General features: G+C 41.2%; 21 pseudogenes; all 21 read left to right on the forward strand.

Annotated features, from left to right (window-relative positions):
* Positions 1–484: 484 nt before the first annotated feature.
* Positions 485–603, forward strand: LOC137110373 (5S ribosomal RNA; annotated as a pseudogene).
* Positions 604–1,471: 868 nt separating this feature from the next.
* Positions 1,472–1,590, forward strand: LOC137110514 (5S ribosomal RNA; annotated as a pseudogene).
* An 857-nt stretch (positions 1,591–2,447) lies between these two features.
* Positions 2,448–2,566, forward strand: LOC137111192 (5S ribosomal RNA; annotated as a pseudogene).
* An 868-nt stretch (positions 2,567–3,434) lies between these two features.
* On the forward strand, positions 3,435–3,553 carry LOC137110515 (5S ribosomal RNA; annotated as a pseudogene).
* An 867-nt stretch (positions 3,554–4,420) lies between these two features.
* Positions 4,421–4,539, forward strand: LOC137110213 (5S ribosomal RNA; annotated as a pseudogene).
* Positions 4,540–5,407: 868 nt separating this feature from the next.
* LOC137110619 (5S ribosomal RNA) lies at positions 5,408–5,526 on the forward strand (annotated as a pseudogene).
* An 857-nt stretch (positions 5,527–6,383) lies between these two features.
* Positions 6,384–6,502, forward strand: LOC137110161 (5S ribosomal RNA; annotated as a pseudogene).
* Positions 6,503–7,359: 857 nt separating this feature from the next.
* Positions 7,360–7,478, forward strand: LOC137111193 (5S ribosomal RNA; annotated as a pseudogene).
* An 868-nt stretch (positions 7,479–8,346) lies between these two features.
* Positions 8,347–8,465, forward strand: LOC137110516 (5S ribosomal RNA; annotated as a pseudogene).
* Positions 8,466–9,332: 867 nt separating this feature from the next.
* Positions 9,333–9,451, forward strand: LOC137110214 (5S ribosomal RNA; annotated as a pseudogene).
* An 868-nt stretch (positions 9,452–10,319) lies between these two features.
* LOC137110620 (5S ribosomal RNA) lies at positions 10,320–10,438 on the forward strand (annotated as a pseudogene).
* Positions 10,439–11,295: 857 nt separating this feature from the next.
* On the forward strand, positions 11,296–11,414 carry LOC137110162 (5S ribosomal RNA; annotated as a pseudogene).
* Positions 11,415–12,271: 857 nt separating this feature from the next.
* On the forward strand, positions 12,272–12,390 carry LOC137110688 (5S ribosomal RNA; annotated as a pseudogene).
* Positions 12,391–13,257: 867 nt separating this feature from the next.
* Positions 13,258–13,376, forward strand: LOC137110517 (5S ribosomal RNA; annotated as a pseudogene).
* An 857-nt stretch (positions 13,377–14,233) lies between these two features.
* LOC137110518 (5S ribosomal RNA) lies at positions 14,234–14,352 on the forward strand (annotated as a pseudogene).
* Positions 14,353–15,219: 867 nt separating this feature from the next.
* On the forward strand, positions 15,220–15,338 carry LOC137110519 (5S ribosomal RNA; annotated as a pseudogene).
* An 868-nt stretch (positions 15,339–16,206) lies between these two features.
* On the forward strand, positions 16,207–16,325 carry LOC137111194 (5S ribosomal RNA; annotated as a pseudogene).
* An 867-nt stretch (positions 16,326–17,192) lies between these two features.
* Positions 17,193–17,311, forward strand: LOC137110521 (5S ribosomal RNA; annotated as a pseudogene).
* Positions 17,312–18,168: 857 nt separating this feature from the next.
* On the forward strand, positions 18,169–18,287 carry LOC137110522 (5S ribosomal RNA; annotated as a pseudogene).
* An 867-nt stretch (positions 18,288–19,154) lies between these two features.
* Positions 19,155–19,273, forward strand: LOC137110523 (5S ribosomal RNA; annotated as a pseudogene).
* An 868-nt stretch (positions 19,274–20,141) lies between these two features.
* On the forward strand, positions 20,142–20,260 carry LOC137111195 (5S ribosomal RNA; annotated as a pseudogene).
* The last annotated feature ends 465 nt before the right edge of the window (positions 20,261–20,725 follow it).

The raw sequence follows: 20,725 nt of genomic DNA on the forward strand, positions 1-20,725 counted from the left end.
CGTGGTTTTGTTTATAAATTGTATATTTTGTAAATAGTATTAAATCTGTAGGGGTGGACTGCCATTTTTCTTTTGATTGTTTTCTCTTGTTTTCACATTAGGGAGTTAGGGTTAGCGACTATTATTTGGTTTGTTTATTTCTATCAGGCTAGCTAGCACTTTCTGTGGGAAATGGCTTATTTTGTTTATTATGTTGGCCTTGGTTCGCCCTGAGTTGTAGTGTCATGTTTTGTTTGACACTTTCTTTCGTTTAAAATAAATATCATTCTGTTGGAACATCTCGATTCTGGATTTTGGTTTGGGGATCGGAGAGGGAACATGCTAATTTATCTTTGTATGTTGCACCCTGACCCCCTAGACAGGGGCGTAACAGACCAGTACAGTTATAGTACTTTGTACTTTGCCACATTTATCTTCTTCTTAGCAAGTGTCATGCATTCTTCTTCTCCAGCGTTTTTAAGAGCTGTTGATGATGTCAAATGCAGCTTACGGCCACACCGCTCTCTGAGCGCCCGATCTCGTCCGATCTCGGCAGCCAAATAGGGCTGGGCCTGGTTAGTACTTGGTAGGAAGACCGCCTGGGAATACCAAGTGCTGTAAGCTTTTTTGCTTGGGTTTACGGGCAGCACAAGCTGGTGTTACTGCCTATTTATTCATAGAAATTGTTCTATATTTTAATCAAATTTTGTTCTTTCATTGCTGTTTTGCTACTTTATTGGTTTGTCAACCATCGTGCTTCATTACTAGTAGACCATGTTACGGTCCTGGCCATATGTGTTGTTTTTATTTTCTTGTTCTTATAGGTGCCCTGCCTGATTGGCCGGATTTGGGGGAAGTACAGGAAGCTGATTGGTCCATCCTACACTTCCTGGAGTTTTAAAAGTACGGTTCCCAACAGCTAGCGAGGCTCTTTCTGGCAGCAGCACCTGTTTGCTGTTCTTGGTTTCCAAACCTTATTTAGCATTTTTGAATTGTTAGGTTTTGTGCCGTGGTTTTGTTTATAAATTGTATATTTTGTAAATAGTATTAAATCTGTAGGGGTGGACTGCCATTTTTCTTTTGATTGTTTTCTCTTGTTTTCGCATTAGGGAGTTAGGGTTAGCGACTGTCTTTTGGTTTGTTTCTTTCTATCAGGCTAGCTAGCACTTTCTGTGGGAAATGGCTTATTTTGTTTATTATGTTGGCCTTGGTTCGCCCTGAGTTGTAGTGTCATGTTTTGTTTGACACTTTCTTTCGTTTAAAATAAATATCATTCTGTTGGAACATCTCAATCCTGGATTTTGGTTTGGGGATCGGAGAGGGAACATGCAAATTTATCTTTGTATGTTTCACCCTGACCCCCTAGACAGGGGCGTAACAGACCAGTACAGTTATAGTACTTTGTACTTTGCCACATTTATCTTCTTCTTAGCAAGTGTCATGCATTCTGCTTCTCTAGCGTTTTTAAGAGCTGTTGATGATATCAAATGCATGTTACGGCCACACCGCTCTCTAAGCGCCCGATCTCGTCCGATCTCGGCAGCCAAATAGGGCCGGGCCTGGTTAGTACTTGGTAGGAAGACCGCCTGGGAATACCAGGTGCTGTAAGCTTTTTTGCTTGGGTTTACGGGCAGCTCAAGCTGGTGTTACTGCCTATTTATTCATAGAAATTGTTCTATATTTTCATCAAATTTTGTTCTTTCATTGCTGTTTTGCTACTTTATTGGTTTGTCAACCATCGTGCTTCATTACTAGTAGACCATGTTACGGTCCTGGCCATATGTGTTGTTTTTATTTTCTTGTTCTTATAGGTGCCGTGCCTGATTGGCCGGATTTGGGGGAAGTACAGGAAGCTGATTGGTCCATCCTACACTTCCTGGAGTTTTAAATGTACGGTTCCCAACAGCTAGCGAGGCTCTTTCTGGCAGCAGCACCTGTTTGCTGTTCTTGGTTTCCAAATCTTATTTAGCATTTTTGAATTGTTAGGTTTTGTGCCGTGGTTTTGTTTATAAATTGTATATTTTGTAAATAGTATTAAATCTGTAGGGGTGAACTGCCATTTTCTTTGGACTGTTTTCACATTAGGGAGTTAGGGTTAGCGACTGTCTTTTGGTTTGTTTCTTTCTATCAGGCTAGCTAGCACTTTCTGTGGGAAATGGCTTATTTTGTTTATTATGTTGGCCTTGGTTCGCCCTGAGTTGTAGTGTCATGTTTTGTTTGACACTTTCTTTCGTTTAAAATAAATATCATTCTGTTGGAACATGTCGATCCTGGATTTTGGTTTGGGGATCGGAGAGGGAACATGCAAATTTATCTTTGTATGTTTCACCCTGACCCCCTAGACAGGGGCGTAACAGACCAGTACAGTTATAGTACTTTGTACTTTGCCACATTTATCTTCTTCTTAGCAAGTGTCATGCATTCTGCTTCTCCAGCGTTTTTAAGAGCTGTTGATGATATCAAATGCAGCTTACGGCCACACCGCTCTCTAAGCGCCCGATCTCGTCCGATCTCGGCAGCCAAATAGAGCCGGGCCTGGTTAGTACTTGGTAGGAAGACCGCCTGGGAATACCAGGTGCTGTAAGCTTTTTTGCTTGGGTTTACGGGCAGCACAAGCTGGTGTTACTGCCTATTTATTCATAGAAATTGTTCTATATTTTCATCAAATTTTGTTCTTTCATTGCTGTTTTGCTACTTTATTGGTTTGCCAACCATCGTGCTTCATTACTAGTAGACCATGTTACGGTCCTGGCCATATGTGTTGTTTTTATTTTCTTGTTCTTATAGGTGCCCTGCCTGATTGGCTGGATTGGGGGGCAGTACAGGAAGCTGATTGGTCCATCCTACACTTCCTGGAGTTTTAAAAGTATGGTTCTCAACAGCTAGCGAGGCTCTTTCTGGCATCAGCACCTGTTTGCTGTTCTTGGTTTCCAAACCTTATTTAGCATTTTTGAATTGTTAGGTTTTGTGCCGTGGTTTTGTTTATAAATTGTATATTTTGTAAATAGTATTAAATCTGTAGGGGTGGACTGCCATTTTTCTTTTGATTGTTTTCTCTTGTTTTCACATTAGGGAGTTAGGGTTAGCGACTGTCTTTTGGTTTGTTTCTTTCTATCAGGCTAGCTAGCACTTTCTGTGGGAAATGGCTTATTTTGTTTATTATGTTGGCCTTGGTTCGCCCTGAGTTGTAGTGTCATGTTTTGTTTGACACTTTCTTTCGTTTAAAATAAATATCATTCTGTTGGAACATCTCAATCCTGGATTTTGGTTTGGGGATCGGAGAGGGAACATGCAAATTTATCTTTGTATGTTTCACCCTGACCCCCTAGACAGGGGCGTAACAGACCAGTACAGTTATAGTACTTTGTACTTTGCCACATTTATCTTCTTCTTAGCAAGTGTCATGCATTCTACTTCTCTAGCGTTTTTAAGAGCTGTTGATGATGTCAAATGCATGTTACGGCCACACCGCTCTCTAAGCGCCCGATCTCGTCCGATCTCGGCAGCCAAATAGGGCCGGGCCTGGTTAGTACTTGGTAGGAAGACCGCCTGGGAATACCAGGTGCTGTAAGCTTTTTTGCTTGGGTTTACGGGCAGCTCAAGCTGGTGTTACTGCCTATTTATTCATAGAAATTGTTCTATATTTTCATCAAATTTTGTTCTTTCATTGCTGTTTTGCTACTTTATTGGTTTGTCAACCATCGTGCTTCATTACTAGTAGACCATGTTACGGTCCTGGCCATATGTGTTGTTTTTATTTTCTTGTTCTTATAGGTGCCCTGCCTGATTGGCCGGATTTGGGGGAAGTACAGGAAGCTGATTGGTCCATCCTACACTTCCTGGAGTTTTAAAAGTACGGTTCCCAACAGCTAGCGAGGCTCTTTCTGGCAGCAGCACCTGTTTGCTGTTCTTGGTTTCCAAATCTTATTTAGCATTTTTGAATTGTTAGGTTTTGTGCCGTGGTTTTGTTTATAAATTGTATATTTTGTAAATAGTATTAAATCTGTAGGGGTGGACTGCCATTTTCTTTTGATTGTTTTCTCTTGTTTTCACATTAGGGAGTTAGGGTTAGCGACTATCTTTTGGTTTGTTTATTTCTATCAGGCTAGCTAGCACTTTCTGTGGGAAATGGCTTATTTTGTTTATTATGTTGGCCTTGGTTCGCCCTGAGTTGTAGTGTCATGTTTTGTTTGACACTTTCTTTCGTTTAAAATAAATATCATTCTGTTGGAACATCTCAATCCTGGATTTTGGTTTGAGGATCGGAGAGGGAACATGCAAATTTATCTTTGTATGTTTCACCCTGACCCCCTAGACAGGGGCGTAACAGACCAGTACAGTTATAGTACTTTGTACTTTGCCACATTTATCTTCTTCTTAGCAAGTGTCATGCATTCTGCTTCTCTAGCGTTTTTAAGAGCTGTTGATAATGTCAAATGCAGCTTACGGCCACACCGCTCTCTAAGCGCCCGATCTCGTCCGATCTCGGCAGCCAAATAGAACCGGGCCTGGTTAGTACTTGGTAGGAAGACCGCCTGGGAATACCAGGTGCTGTAAGCTTTTTTGCTTGGGTTTACGGGCAGCTCAAGCTGGTGTTACTGCCTATTTATTCATAGAAATTGTTCTATATTTTCATCAAATTTTGTTCTTTCATTGCTGTTTTGCTACTTTATTCGTTTGTCAACCATCGTGCTTCATTACTAGTAGACCATGTTACGGTCATGGCCATATGTGTTGTTTTTATTTTCTTGTTCTTATAGGTGCCCTGCCTGATTGGCCGGATTTGGGGGAAGTACAGGAAGCTGATTGGTCCATCCTACACTTCCTGGAGTTTTAAAAGTATGGTTCCCAACAGCTAGCGAGGCTCTTTCTGGCAGCAGCACCTGTTTGCTGTTCTTAGTTTCCAAATCTTATTTAGCATTTTTGAATTGTTAGGTTTTGTGCCGTGGTTTTGTTTATAAATTGTATATTTTGTAAATAGTATTAAATCTGTAGGGGTGGACTGCCATTTTTCTTTTGATTGTTTTCTCTTGTTTTCACATTAGGGAGTTAGGGTTAGCGACTATCTTTTGGTTTGTTTCTTTCTATCAGGCTAGCTAGCACTTTCTGTGGGAAATGGCTTATTTTGTTTATTATGTTGGCCTTGGTTCGCCCTGAGTTGTAGTGTCATGTTTTGTTTGACACTTTCTTTCGTTTAAAATAAATATCATTCTGTTGGAACATCTCGATTCTGGATTTTGGTTTGGGGATCGGAGAGGGAACATGCTAATTTATCTTTGTATGTTGCACCCTGACCCCCTAGACAGGGGCGTAACAGACCAGTACAGTTATAGTACTTTGTACTTTGCCACATTTATCTTCTTCTTAGCAAGTGTCATGCATTCTGCTTCTCCAGCGTTTTTAAGAGCTGTTGATGATGTCAAATGCAGCTTACGGCCACACCGCTCTCTGAGCGCCCGATCTCGTCCGATCTCAGCAGCCAAATAGGGCCGGGCCTGGTTAGTACTTGGTAGGAAGACCGCCTGGGAATACCAGGTGCTGTAAGCTTTTTTGCTTGGGTTTACGGGCAGCTCAAGCTGGTGTTACTGCCTATTTATTCATAGAAATTGTTCTATATTTTCATCAAATTTTGTTCTTTCATTGCTGTTTTGCTACTTTATTGGTTTGTCAACCATCGTGCTTCATTACTAGTAGACCATGTTACGGTCATGGCCATATGTGTTGTTTTTATTTTCTTGTTCTTATAGGTGCCCTGCCTGATTGGCTGGATTTGGGGGAAGTACAGGAAGCTGATTGGTCCATCCTACACTTCCTGGAGTTTTAAAAGTACGGTTCCCAACAGCTAGCGAGGCTCTTTCTGGCAGCAGCACCTGTTTGCTGTTCTTGGTTTCCAAATCTTATTTAGCATTTTTAAATTGTTAGGTTTTGTGCCGTGGTTTTGTTTATAAATTGTATATTTTGTAAATAGTATTAAATCTGTAGGGGTGAACTGCCATTTTCTTTGGACTGTTTTCACATTAGGGAGTTAGGGTTAGCGACTGTCTTTTGGTTTGTTTATTTCTATCAGGCTAGCTAGCACTCTCTGTGGGAAATGGCTTATTTTGTTTATTATGTTGGCCTTGGTTCGCCCTGAGTTGTAGTGTCATGTTTTGTTTGACACTTTCTTTCGTTTAAAATAAATATCATTCTGTTGGAACATCTCGATCCTGGATTTTGGTTTGGGGATCGGAGAGGGAACATGCTAATTTATCTTTGTATGTGGCACCCTGACCCCCTAGACAGGGGCGTAACAGACCAGTACAGTTATAGTACTTTGTACTTTGCCACATTTATCTTCTTCTTAGCAAGTGTCATGCATTCTGCTTCTCCAGCGTTTTTAAGAGCTGTTGATGATGTCAAATGCAGCTTACGGCCACACTGCTCTCTAAGCGCCCGATCTCGTCCGATCTCGGCAGCCAAATAGAGCCGGGCCTGGTTAGTACTTGGTAGGAAGACCGCCTGGGAATACCAGGTGCTGTAAGCTTTTTTGCTTGGGTTTACGGGCAGCACAAGCTGGTGTTACTGCCTATTTATTCATAGAAATTGTTCTATATTTTCATCAAATTTTGTTCTTTCATTGCTGTTTTGCTACTTTATTGGTTTGTCAACCATCGTGCTTCATTACTAATAGACCATGTTACGGTCCTGGCCATATGTGTTGTTTTTATTTTCTTGTTCTTATAGGTGCCCTGCCTGATTGGCCGGATTGGGGGGCAGTACCGGAAGCTGAGTGGTCCATCCTACACTTCCTGGAGTTTTAAAAGTACGGTTCCCAACAGCTAGCGAGGCTCTTTCTGGCATCAGCACCTGTTTGCTGTTCTTTGTTTCCAAACCTTATTTAGTATTTCTGAATTGTTAGGTTTTGTGCCGTGGTTTTGTTTATAAATTGTATATTTTGTAAATAGTATTAAATCTGTAGGGGTGAACTACCATTTTCTTTGGACTGTTTTCACATTAGGGAGTTAGGGTTAGCGACTGTCTTTTGGTTTGTTTCTTTCTATCAGGCTAGCTAGCACTTTCTGTGGGAAATGGCTTATTTTGTTTATTATGTTGGCCTTGGTTCGCCCTGAGTTGTAGTGTCATGTTTTGTTTGACACTTTCTTTCGTTTAAAATAAATATCATTCTGTTGGAACATGTCGATCCTGGATTTTGGTTTGGGGATCGGAGAGGGAACATGCAAATTTATCTTTGTATGTTTCACCCTGACCCCCTAGACAGGGGCGTAACAGACCAGTACAGTTATAGTACTTTGTACTTTGCCACATTTATCTTCTTCTTAGCAAGTGTCATGCATTCTGCTTCTCCAGCGTTTTTAAGAGCTGTTGATGATATCAAATGCAGCTTACGGCCACACCGCTCTCTAAGCGCCCGATCTCGTCCGATCTCGGCAGCCAAATAGAGCCGGGCCTGGTTAGTACTTGGTAGGAAGACCGCCTGGGAATACCAGGTGCTGTAAGCTTTTTTGCTTGGGTTTACGGGCAGCACAAGCTGGTGTTACTGCCTATTTATTCATAGAAATTGTTCTATATTTTCATCAAATTTTGTTCTTTCATTGCTGTTTTGCTACTTTATTGGTTTGCCAACCATCGTGCTTCATTACTAGTAGACCATGTTACGGTCCTGGCCATATGTGTTGTTTTTATTTTCTTGTTCTTATAGGTGCCCTGCCTGATTGGCTGGATTGGGGGGCAGTACAGGAAGCTGATTGGTCCATCCTACACTTCCTGGAGTTTTAAAAGTATGGTTCTCAACAGCTAGCGAGGCTCTTTCTGGCATCAGCACCTGTTTGCTGTTCTTGGTTTCCAAACCTTATTTAGCATTTTTGAATTGTTAGGTTTTGTGCCGTGGTTTTGTTTATAAATTGTATATTTTGTAAATAGTATTAAATCTGTAGGGGTGGACTGCCATTTTTCTTTTGATTGTTTTCTCTTGTTTTCACATTAGGGAGTTAGGGTTAGCGACTGTCTTTTGGTTTGTTTCTTTCTATCAGGCTAGCTAGCACTTTCTGTGGGAAATGGCTTATTTTGTTTATTATGTTGGCCTTGGTTCGCCCTGAGTTGTAGTGTCATGTTTTGTTTGACACTTTCTTTCGTTTAAAATAAATATCATTCTGTTGGAACATCTCAATCCTGGATTTTGGTTTGGGGATCGGAGAGGGAACATGCAAATTTATCTTTGTATGTTTCACCCTGACCCCCTAGACAGGGGCGTAACAGACCAGTACAGTTATAGTACTTTGTACTTTGCCACATTTATCTTCTTCTTAGCAAGTGTCATGCATTCTACTTCTCTAGCGTTTTTAAGAGCTGTTGATGATGTCAAATGCATGTTACGGCCACACCGCTCTCTAAGCGCCCGATCTCGTCCGATCTCGGCAGCCAAATAGGGCCGGGCCTGGTTAGTACTTGGTAGGAAGACCGCCTGGGAATACCAGGTGCTGTAAGCTTTTTTGCTTGGGTTTACGGGCAGCTCAAGCTGGTGTTACTGCCTATTTATTCATAGAAATTGTTCTATATTTTCATCAAATTTTGTTCTTTCATTGCTGTTTTGCTACTTTATTGGTTTGTCAACCATCGTGCTTCATTACTAGTAGACCATGTTACGGTCCTGGCCATATGTGTTGTTTTTATTTTCTTGTTCTTATAGGTGCCCTGCCTGATTGGCCGGATTTGGGGGAAGTACAGGAAGCTGATTGGTCCATCCTACACTTCCTGGAGTTTTAAAAGTACGGTTCCCAACAGCTAGCGAGGCTCTTTCTGGCAGCAGCACCTGTTTGCTGTTCTTGGTTTCCAAATCTTATTTAGCATTTTTGAATTGTTAGGTTTTGTGCCGTGGTTTTGTTTATAAATTGTATATTTTGTAAATAGTATTAAATCTGTAGGGGTGGACTGCCATTTTCTTTTGATTGTTTTCTCTTGTTTTCACATTAGGGAGTTAGGGTTAGCGACTATCTTTTGGTTTGTTTATTTCTATCAGGCTAGCTAGCACTTTCTGTGGGAAATGGCTTATTTTGTTTATTATGTTGGCCTTGGTTCGCCCTGAGTTGTAGTGTCATGTTTTGTTTGACACTTTCTTTCGTTTAAAATAAATATCATTCTGTTGGAACATCTCAATCCTGGATTTTGGTTTGAGGATCGGAGAGGGAACATGCAAATTTATCTTTGTATGTTTCACCCTGACCCCCTAGACAGGGGCGTAACAGACCAGTACAGTTATAGTACTTTGTACTTTGCCACATTTATCTTCTTCTTAGCAAGTGTCATGCATTCTGCTTCTCTAGCGTTTTTAAGAGCTGTTGATAATGTCAAATGCAGCTTACGGCCACACCGCTCTCTAAGCGCCCGATCTCGTCCGATCTCGGCAGCCAAATAGAACCGGGCCTGGTTAGTACTTGGTAGGAAGACCGCCTGGGAATACCAGGTGCTGTAAGCTTTTTTGCTTGGGTTTACGGGCAGCTCAAGCTGGTGTTACTGCCTATTTATTCATAGAAATTGTTCTATATTTTCATCAAATTTTGTTCTTTCATTGCTGTTTTGCTACTTTATTCGTTTGTCAACCATCGTGCTTCATTACTAGTAGACCATGTTACGGTCATGGCCATATGTGTTGTTTTTATTTTCTTGTTCTTATAGGTGCCCTGCCTGATTGGCCGGATTTGGGGGAAGTACAGGAAGCTGATTGGTCCATCCTACACTTCCTGGAGTTTTAAAAGTATGGTTCCCAACAGCTAGCGAGGCTCTTTCTGGCAGCAGCACCTGTTTGCTGTTCTTAGTTTCCAAATCTTATTTAGCATTTTTGAATTGTTAGGTTTTGTGCCGTGGTTTTGTTTATAAATTGTATATTTTGTAAATAGTATTAAATCTGTAGGGGTGGACTGCCATTTTTCTTTTGATTGTTTTCTCTTGTTTTCACATTAGGGAGTTAGGGTTAGCGACTATCTTTTGGTTTGTTTCTTTCTATCAGGCTAGCTAGCACTTTCTGTGGGAAATGGCTTATTTTGTTTATTATGTTGGCCTTGGTTCGCCCTGAGTTGTAGTGTCATGTTTTGTTTGACACTTTCTTTCGTTTAAAATAAATATCATTCTGTTGGAACATCTCGATTCTGGATTTTGGTTTGGGGATCGGAGAGGGAACATGCTAATTTATCTTTGTATGTTGCACCCTGACCCCCTAGACAGGGGCGTAACAGACCAGTACAGTTATAGTACTTTGTACTTTGCCACATTTATCTTCTTCTTAGCAAGTGTCATGCATTCTGCTTCTCCAGCGTTTTTAAGAGCTGTTGATGATGTCAAATGCAGCTTACGGCCACACCGCTCTCTGAGCGCCCGATCTCGTCCGATCTCAGCAGCCAAATAGGGCCGGGCCTGGTTAGTACTTGGTAGGAAGACCGCCTGGGAATACCAGGTGCTGTAAGCTTTTTTGCTTGGGTTTACGGGCAGCTCAAGCTGGTGTTACTGCCTATTTATTCATAGAAATTGTTCTATATTTTCATCAAATTTTGTTCTTTCATTGCTGTTTTGCTACTTTATTGGTTTGTCAACCATCGTGCTTCATTACTAGTAGACCATGTTACGGTCATGGCCATATGTGTTGTTTTTATTTTCTTGTTCTTATAGGTGCCCTGCCTGATTGGCTGGATTTGGGGGAAGTACAGGAAGCTGATTGGTCCATCCTACACTTCCTGGAGTTTTAAAAGTACGGTTCCCAACAGCTAGCGAGGCTCTTTCTGGCAGCAGCACCTGTTTGCTGTTCTTGGTTTCCAAATCTTATTTAGCATTTTTAAATTGTTAGGTTTTGTGCCGTGGTTTTGTTTATAAATTGTATATTTTGTAAATAGTATTAAATCTGTAGGGGTGAACTGCCATTTTCTTTGGACTGTTTTCACATTAGGGAGTTAGGGTTAGCGACTGTCTTTTGGTTTGTTTATTTCTATCAGGCTAGCTAGCACTCTCTGTGGGAAATGGCTTATTTTGTTTATTATGTTGGCCTTGGTTCGCCCTGAGTTGTAGTGTCATGTTTTGTTTGACACTTTCTTTCGTTTAAAATAAATATCATTCTGTTGGAACATCTCGATCCTGGATTTTGGTTTGGGGATCGGAGAGGGAACATGCTAATTTATCTTTGTATGTGGCACCCTGACCCCCTAGACAGGGGCGTAACAGACCAGTACAGTTATAGTACTTTGTACTTTGCCACATTTATCTTCTTCTTAGCAAGTGTCATGCATTCTGCTTCTCCAGCGTTTTTAAGAGCTGTTGATGATGTCAAATGCAGCTTACGGCCACACTGCTCTCTAAGCGCCCGATCTCGTCCGATCTCGGCAGCCAAATAGAGCCGGGCCTGGTTAGTACTTGGTAGGAAGACCGCCTGGGAATACCAGGTGCTGTAAGCTTTTTTGCTTGGGTTTACGGGCAGCACAAGCTGGTGTTACTGCCTATTTATTCATAGAAATTGTTCTATATTTTCATCAAATTTTGTTCTTTCATTGCTGTTTTGCTACTTTATTGGTTTGTCAACCATCGTGCTTCATTACTAATAGACCATGTTACGGTCCTGGCCATATGTGTTGTTTTTATTTTCTTGTTCTTATAGGTGCCCTGCCTGATTGGCCGGATTGGGGGGCAGTACCGGAAGCTGAGTGGTCCATCGTACACTTCCTGGAGTTTTAAAAGTACGGTTCCCAACAGCTAGCGAGGCTCTTTCTGGCATCAGCACCTGTTTGCTGTTCTTTGTTTCCAAACCTTATTTAGTATTTCTGAATTGTTAGGTTTTGTGCCGTGGTTTTGTTTATAAATTGTATATTTTGTAAATAGTATTAAATCTGTAGGGGTGAACTACCATTTTCTTTGGACTGTTTTCACATTAGGGAGTTAGGGTTAGCGACTGTCTTTTGGTTTGTTTATTTCTATCAGGCTAGCTAGCACTTTCTGTGGGAAATGGCTTATTTTGTTTATTATGTTGGCCTTGGTTCGCCCTGAGTTGTAGTGTCATGTTTTGTTTGACACTTTCTTTCGTTTAAAATAAATATCATTCTGTTGGAACATCTCGATCCTGGATTTTGGTTTGGGGATCGGAGAGGGAACATGCTAATTTATCTTTGTATGTTGCACCCTGACCCCCTAGACAGGGGCGTAACAGACCAGTACAGTTATAGTGCTTTGTACTTTGCCACATTTATCTTCTTCTTAGCAAGTGTCATGCATTCTGCTTCTCCAGCGTTTTTGAGAGCTGTTGATGATGTCAAATGCAGCTTATGGCCACACTGCTCTCTAAGCGCCCGATCCCGTCCGATCTCGGCAGCCAAATAGGGCCGGGCCTTGTTAGTACTTGGTAGGAAGACCGCCTGGGAATACCAGGTGCTGTAAGCTTCTTTGCTTGGGTTTACGGGCAGCACAAGCTGGTGTTACTGCCTATTTATTCATAGAAATTGTTCTATATTTTCATCAAATTTTGTTCTTTCATTGCTGTTTTGCTACTTTATTGGTTTGTCAACCATCGTGCTTCATTACTAGTAGACCATGTTACGGTCCTGGCCATATGTGTTGTTTTTATTTTCTTGTTCTTATAGGTGCCGTGCCTGATTGGCCGGATTTGGGGGAAGTACAGGAAGCTGATTGGTCCATCCTACACTTCCTGGAGTTTTAAATGTACGGTTCCCAACAGCTAGCGAGGCTCTTTCTGGCAGCAGCACCTGTTTGCTGTTCTTGGTTTCCAAATCTTATTTAGCATTTTTGAATTGTTAGGTTTTGTGCCGTGGTTTTGTTTATAAATTGTATATTTTGTAAATAGTATTAAATCTGTAGGGGTGGACTGCCATTTTCTTTTGATTGTTTTCTCTTGTTTTCACATTAGGGAGTTAGGGTTAGCGACTATCTTTTGGTTTGTTTATTTCTATCAGGCTAGCTAGCACTTTCTGTGGGAAATGGCTTATTTTGTTTATTATGTTGGCCTTGGTTCGCCCTGAGTTGTAGTGTCATGTTTTGTTTGACACTTTCTTTCGTTTAAAATAAATATCATTCTGTTGGAACATCTCAATCCTGGATTTTGGTTTGGGGATCGGAGAGGGAACATGCAAATTTATCTTTGTATGTTTCACCCTGACCCCCTAGACAGGGGCGTAACAGACCAGTACAGTTATAGTACTTTGTACTTTGCCACATTTATCTTCTTCTTAGCAAGTGTCATGCATTCTGCTTCTCTAGCGTTTTTAAGAGCTGTTGATGATGTCAAATGCATGTTACGGCCACACCGCTCTCTAAGCGCCCGATCTCGTCCGATCTCGGCAGCCAAATAGGGCCGGGCCTGGTTAGTACTTGGTAGGAAGACCGCCTGGGAATACCAGGTGCTGTAAGCTTTTTTGCTTGGGTTTACGGGCAGCTCAAGCTGGTGTTACTGCCTATTTATTCATAGAAATTGTTCTATATTTTCATCAAATTTTGTTCTTTCATTGCTGTTTTGCTACTTTATTGGTTTGTCAACCATCGTGCTTCATTACTAGTAGACCATGTTACGGTCCTGGCCATATGTGTTGTTTTTATTTTCTTGTTCTTATAGGTGCCCTGCCTGATTGGCCGGATTTGGGGGAAGTACAGGAAGCTGATTGGTCCATCCTACACTTCCTGGAGTTTTAAAAGTACGGTTCCCAACAGCTAGCGAGGCTCTTTCTGGCAGCAGCACCTGTTTGCTGTTCTTGGTTTCCAAATCTTATTTAGCATTTTTGAATCGTTAGGTTTTGTGCCGTGGTTTTGTTTATAAATTGTATATTTTGTAAATAGTATTAAATCTGTAGGGGTGAACTGCCATTTTCTTTGGACTGTTTTCACATTAGGGAGTTAGGGTTAGCGACTGTCTTTTGGTTTGTTTCTTTCTATCAGGCTAGCTAGCACTTTCTGTGGGAAATTGCTTATTTTGTTTATTATGTTGGCCTTGGTTCGCCCTGAGTTGTAGTGTCATGTTTTGTTTGACACTTTCTTTCGTTTAAAATAAATATCATTCTGTTGGAACATCTCGATCCTGGATTTTGGTTTGGGGATCGGAGAGGGAACATGCTAATTTATCTTTGTATGTTGCACCCTGACCCCCTAGACAGGGGCGTAACAGACCAGTACAGTTATAGTACTTTGTACTTTGCCACATTTATCTTCTTCTTAGCAAGTGTCATGCATTCTGCTTCTCTAGCGTTTTTAAGAGCTGTTGATGATATCAAATGCATGTTACGGCCACACCGCTCTCTAAGCGCCCGATCTCGTCCGATCTCGGCAGCCAAATAGGGCCGGGCCTGGTTAGTACTTGGTAGGAAGACCGCCTGGGAATACCAGGTGCTGTAAGCTTTTTTGCTTGGGTTTACGGGCAGCTCAAGCTGGTGTTACTGCCTATTTATTCATAGAAATTGTTCTATATTTTCATCAAATTTTGTTCTTTCATTGCTGTTTTGCTACTTTATTGGTTTGTCAACCATCGTGCTTCATTACTAGTAGACCATGTTACGGTCCTGGCCATATGTGTTGTTTTTATTTTCTTGTTCTTATAGGTGCCGTGCCTGATTGGCCGGATTTGGGGGAAGCACAGGAAGCTGATTGGTCCATCCTACACTTCCTGGAGTTTTAAATGTACGGTTCCCAACAGCTAGCGAGGCTCTTTCTGGCAGCAGCACCTGTTTGCTGTTCTTGGTTTCCAAATCTTTTTTAGCATTTTTGAATTGTTAGGTTTTGTGCCGTGGTTTTGTTTATAAATTGTATATTTTGTAAATAGTATTAAATCTGTAGGGGTGGACTGCCATTTTCTTTTGATTGTTTTCTCTTGTTTTCACATTAGGGAGTTAGGGTTAGCGACTATCTTTTGGTTTGTTTATTTCTATCAGGCTAGCTAGCACTTTCTGTGGGAAATGGCTTATTTTGTTTATTATGTTGGCCTTGGTTCGCCCTGAGTTGTAGTGTCATGTTTTGTTTGACACTTTCTTTCGTTTAAAATAAATATCATTCTGTTGGAACATCTCAATCCTGGATTTTGGTTTGGGGATCGGAGAAGGAACATACAAATTTATCTTTGTATGTTTCACCCTGACCCCCTAGACAGGGGCGTAACAGACCAGTACAGTTATAGTACTTTGTACTTTGCCACATTTATCTTCTTCTTAGCAAGTGTCATGCATTCTGCTTCTCTAGCGTTTTTAAGAGCTGTTGATGATGTCAAATGCATGTTACGGCCACACCGCTCTCTAAGCGCCCGATCTCGTCCGATCTCGGCAGCCAAATAGGGCCGGGCCTGGTTAGTACTTGGTAGGAAGACCGCCTGGGAATACCAGGTGCTGTAAGCTTTTTTGCTTGGGTTTACGGGCAGCTCAAGCTGGTGTTACTGCCTATTTATTCATAGAAATTGTTCTATATTTTCATCAAATTTTGTTCTTTCATTGCTGTTTTGCTACTTTATTGGTTTGTCAACCATCGTGCTTCATTACTAGTAGACCATGTTACGGTCCTGGCCATATGTGTTGTTTTTATTTTCTTGTTCTTATAGGTGCCCTGCCTGATTGGCCGGATTTGGGGGAAGTACAGGAAGCTGATTGGTCCATCCTACACTTCCTGGAGTCTTAAAAGTACGGTTCCCAACAGCTAGCGAGGCTCTTTCTGGCAGCAGCACCTGTTTGCTGTTCTTGGTTTCCAAATCTTATTTAGCATTTTTGAATTGTTAGGTTTTGTGCCGTGGTTTTGTTTATAAATTGTATATTTTGTAAATAGTATTAAATCTGTAGGGGTGAACTGCCATTTTTCTTTTGATTGTTTTCTCTTGTTTTCACATTAGGGAGTTAGGGTTAGCGACTATCTTTTGGTTTGTTTATTTCTATCAGGCTAGCTAGCACTTTCTGTGGGAAATGGCTTATTTTGTTTATTATGTTGGCCTTGGTTCGCCCTGAGTTGTAGTGTCATGTTTTGTTTGACACTTTCTTTCGTTTAAAATAAATATCATTCTGTTGGAACATCTCAATCCTGGATTTTGGATTTAGGATCGGAGAGGGAACATGCAAATTTATCTTTGTATGTTTCACCCTGACCCCCTAGACAGGGGCGTAACAGACCAGTACAGTTATAGTACTTTGTACTTTGCCACATTTATCTTCTTCTTAGCAAGTGTCATGCATTCTGCTTTTCTAGCGTTTTTAAGACCTGTTGATAATGTCAAATGCAGCTTACGGCCACACCGCTCTCTAAGCGCCCGATCTCGTCCGATCTCGGCAGCCAAATAGAGCCGGGCCTGGTTAGTACTTGGTAGGAAGACCGCCTGGGAATACCAGGTGCTGTAAGCTTTTTTGCTTGGGTTTACGGGCAGCTCAAGCTGGTGTTACTGCCTATTTATTCATAGAAATTGTTCTATATTTTCATCAAATTTTGTTCTTTCATTGCTGTTTTGCTACTTTATTGGTTTGTCAACCATCGTGCTTCATTACTAGTAGACCATGTTACGGTCATGGCCATATGTGTTGTTTTTATTTTCTTGTTCTTATAGGTGCCCTGCCTGATTGGCCGGATTTGGGGGAAGTACAGGAAGCTGATTGGTCCATCCTACACTTCCTGGAGTTTTAAAAGTACGGTTCCCAACAGCTAGCGAGGCTCTTTCTGGCAGCAGCACCTGTTTGCTGTTCTTGGTTTCCAAATCTTATTTAGCATTTTTGAATTGTTAGGTTTTGTGCCGTGGTTTTGTTTATAAATTGTATATTTTGTAAATAGTATTAAATCTGTAGGGGTGGACTGCCATTTTCTTTTGATTGTTTTCTCTTGTTTTCACATTAGGGAGTTAGGGTTAGCGACTATCTTTTGGTTTGTTTATTTCTATCAGGCTAGCTAGCACTTTCTGTGGGAAATGGCTTATTTTGTTTATTATGTTGGCCTTGGTTCGCCCTGAGTTGTAGTGTCATGTTTTGTTTGACACTTTCTTTCGTTTAAAATAAATATCATTCTGTTGGAACATCTCAATCCTGGATTTTGGTTTGAGGATCGGAGAGGGAACATGCAAATTTATCTTTGTATGTTTCACCCTGACCCCCTAGACAGGGGCGTAACAGACCAGTACAGTTATAGTACTTTGTACTTTGCCACATTTATCTTCTTCTTAGCAAGTGTCATGCATTCTGCTTCTCTAGCGTTTTTAAGAGCTGTTGATGATGTCAAATGCATGTTACGGCCACACCGCTCTCTAAGCGCCCGATCTCGTCCGATCTCGGCAGCCAAATAGGGCCGGGCCTGGTTAGTACTTGGTAGGAAGACCGCCTGGGAATACCAGGTGCTGTAAGCTTTTTTGCTTGGGTTTACGGGCAGCTCAAGCTGGTGTTACTGCCTATTTATTCATAGAAATTGTTCTATATTTTCATCAAATTTTGTTCTTTCATTGCTGTTTTGCTACTTTATTGGTTTGTCAACCATCGTGCTTCATTACTAGTAGACCATGTTACGGTCCTGGCCATATGTGTTGTTTTTATTTTCTTGTTCTTATAGGTGCCCTGCCTGATTGGCCGGATTTGGGGGAAGTACAGGAAGCTGATTGGTCCATCCTACACTTCCTGGAGTTTTAAAAGTACGGTTCCCAACAGCTAGCGAGGCTCTTTCTGGCAGCAGCACCTGTTTGCTGTTCTTGGTTTCCAAATCTTATTTAGCATTTTTGAATCGTTAGGTTTTGTGCCGTGGTTTTGTTTATAAATTGTATATTTTGTAAATAGTATTAAATCTGTAGGGGTGAACTGCCATTTTCTTTGGACTGTTTTCACATTAGGGAGTTAGGGTTAGCGACTGTCTTTTGGTTTGTTTCTTTCTATCAGGCTAGCTAGCACTTTCTGTGGGAAATTGCTTATTTTGTTTATTATGTTGGCCTTGGTTCGCCCTGAGTTGTAGTGTCATGTTTTGTTTGACACTTTCTTTCGTTTAAAATAAATATCATTCTGTTGGAACATCTCGATCCTGGATTTTGGTTTGGGGATCGGAGAGGGAACATGCTAATTTATCTTTGTATGTTGCACCCTGACCCCCTAGACAGGGGCGTAACAGACCAGTACAGTTATAGTACTTTGTACTTTGCCACATTTATCTTCTTCTTAGCAAGTGTCATGCATTCTGCTTCTCTAGCGTTTTTAAGAGCTGTTGATGATATCAAATGCATGTTACGGCCACACCGCTCTCTAAGCGCCCGATCTCGTCCGATCTCGGCAGCCAAATAGGGCCGGGCCTGGTTAGTACTTGGTAGGAAGACCGCCTGGGAATACCAGGTGCTGTAAGCTTTTTTGCTTGGGTTTACGGGCAGCTCAAGCTGGTGTTACTGCCTATTTATTCATAGAAATTGTTCTATATTTTCATCAAATTTTGTTCTTTCATTGCTGTTTTGCTACTTTATTGGTTTGTCAACCATCGTGCTTCATTACTAGTAGACCATGTTACGGTCCTGGCCATATGTGTTGTTTTTATTTTCTTGTTCTTATAGGTGCCGTGCCTGATTGGCCGGATTTGGGGGAAGCACAGGAAGCTGATTGGTCCATCCTACACTTCCTGGAGTTTTAAATGTACGGTTCCCAACAGCTAGCGAGGCTCTTTCTGGCAGCAGCACCTGTTTGCTGTTCTTGGTTTCCAAATCTTTTTTAGCATTTTTGAATTGTTAGGTTTTGTGCCGTGGTTTTGTTTATAAATTGTATATTTTGTAAATAGTATTAAATCTGTAGGGGTGGACTGCCATTTTCTTTTGATTGTTTTCTCTTGTTTTCACATTAGGGAGTTAGGGTTAGCGACTATCTTTTGGTTTGTTTATTTCTATCAGGCTAGCTAGCACTTTCTGTGGGAAATGGCTTATTTTGTTTATTATGTTGGCCTTGGTTCGCCCTGAGTTGTAGTGTCATGTTTTGTTTGACACTTTCTTTCGTTTAAAATAAATATCATTCTGTTGGAACATCTCAATCCTGGATTTTGGTTTGGGGATCGGAGAAGGAACATACAAATTTATCTTTGTATGTTTCACCCTGACCCCCTAGACAGGGGCGTAACAGACCAGTACAGTTATAGTACTTTGTACTTTGCCACATTTATCTTCTTCTTAGCAAGTGTCATGCATTCTGCTTCTCTAGCGTTTTTAAGAGCTGTTGATGATGTCAAATGCATGTTACGGCCACACCGCTCTCTAAGCGCCCGATCTCGTCCGATCTCGGCAGCCAAATAGGGCCGGGCCTGGTTAGTACTTGGTAGGAAGACCGCCTGGGAATACCAGGTGCTGTAAGCTTTTTTGCTTGGGTTTACGGGCAGCTCAAGCTGGTGTTACTGCCTATTTATTCATAGAAATTGTTCTATATTTTCATCAAATTTTGTTCTTTCATTGCTGTTTTGCTACTTTATTGGTTTGTCAACCATCGTGCTTCATTACTAGTAGACCATGTTACGGTCCTGGCCATATGTGTTGTTTTTATTTTCTTGTTCTTATAGGTGCCCTGCCTGATTGGCCGGATTTGGGGGAAGTACAGGAAGCTGATTGGTCCATCCTACACTTCCTGGAGTCTTAAAAGTACGGTTCCCAACAGCTAGCGAGGCTCTTTCTGGCAGCAGCACCTGTTTGCTGTTCTTGGTTTCCAAATCTTATTTAGCATTTTTGAATTGTTAGGTTTTGTGCCGTGGTTTTGTTTATAAATTGTATATTTTGTAAATAGTATTAAATCTGTAGGGGTGAACTGCCATTTTTCTTTTGATTGTTTTCTCTTGTTTTCACATTAGGGAGTTAGGGTTAGCGACTATCTTTTGGTTTGTTTATTTCTATCAGGCTAGCTAGCACTTTCTGTGGGAAATGGCTTATTTTGTTTATTATGTTGGCCTTGGTTCGCCCTGAGTTGTAGTGTCATGTTTTGTTTGACACTTTCTTTCGTTTAAAATAAATATCATTCTGTTGGAACATCTCAATCCTGGATTTTGGATTTAGGATCGGAGAGGGAACATGCAAATTTATCTTTGTATGTTTCACCCTGACCCCCTAGACAGGGGCGTAACAGACCAGTACAGTTATAGTACTTTGTACTTTGCCACATTTATCTTCTTCTTAGCAAGTGTCATGCATTCTGCTTTTCTAGCGTTTTTAAGAGCTGTTGATAATGTCAAATGCAGCTTACGGCCACACCGCTCTCTAAGCGCCCGATCTCGTCCGATCTCGGCAGCCAAATAGAGCCGGGCCTGGTTAGTACTTGGTAGGAAGACCGCCTGGGAATACCAGGTGCTGTAAGCTTTTTTGCTTGGGTTTACGGGCAGCTCAAGCTGGTGTTACTGCCTATTTATTCATAGAAATTGTTCTATATTTTCATCAAATTTTGTTCTTTCATTGCTGTTTTGCTACTTTATTGGTTTGTCAACCATCGTGCTTCATTACTAGTAGACCATGTTACGGTCATGGCCATATGTGTTGTTTTTATTTTCTTGTTCTTATAGGTGCCCTGCCTGATTGGCCGGATTTGGGGGAAGTACAGGAAGCTGATTGGTCCATCCTACACTTCCTGGAGTTTTAAAAGTACGGTTCCCAACAGCTAGCGAGGCTCTTTCTGGCAGCAGCACCTGTTTGCTGTTCTTGGTTTCCAAATCTTATTTAGCATTTTTGAATTGTTAGGTTTTGTGCCGTGGTTTTGTTTATAAATTGTATATTTTGTAAATAGTATTAAATCTGTAGGGGTGGACTGCCATTTTCTTTTGATTGTTT

Source organism: Channa argus, unplaced genomic scaffold (genome assembly GCF_033026475.1).
Source record: "Channa argus isolate prfri unplaced genomic scaffold, Channa argus male v1.0 Contig009, whole genome shotgun sequence".
Lineage (NCBI taxonomy): Eukaryota > Metazoa > Chordata > Actinopteri > Anabantiformes > Channidae > Channa > Channa argus.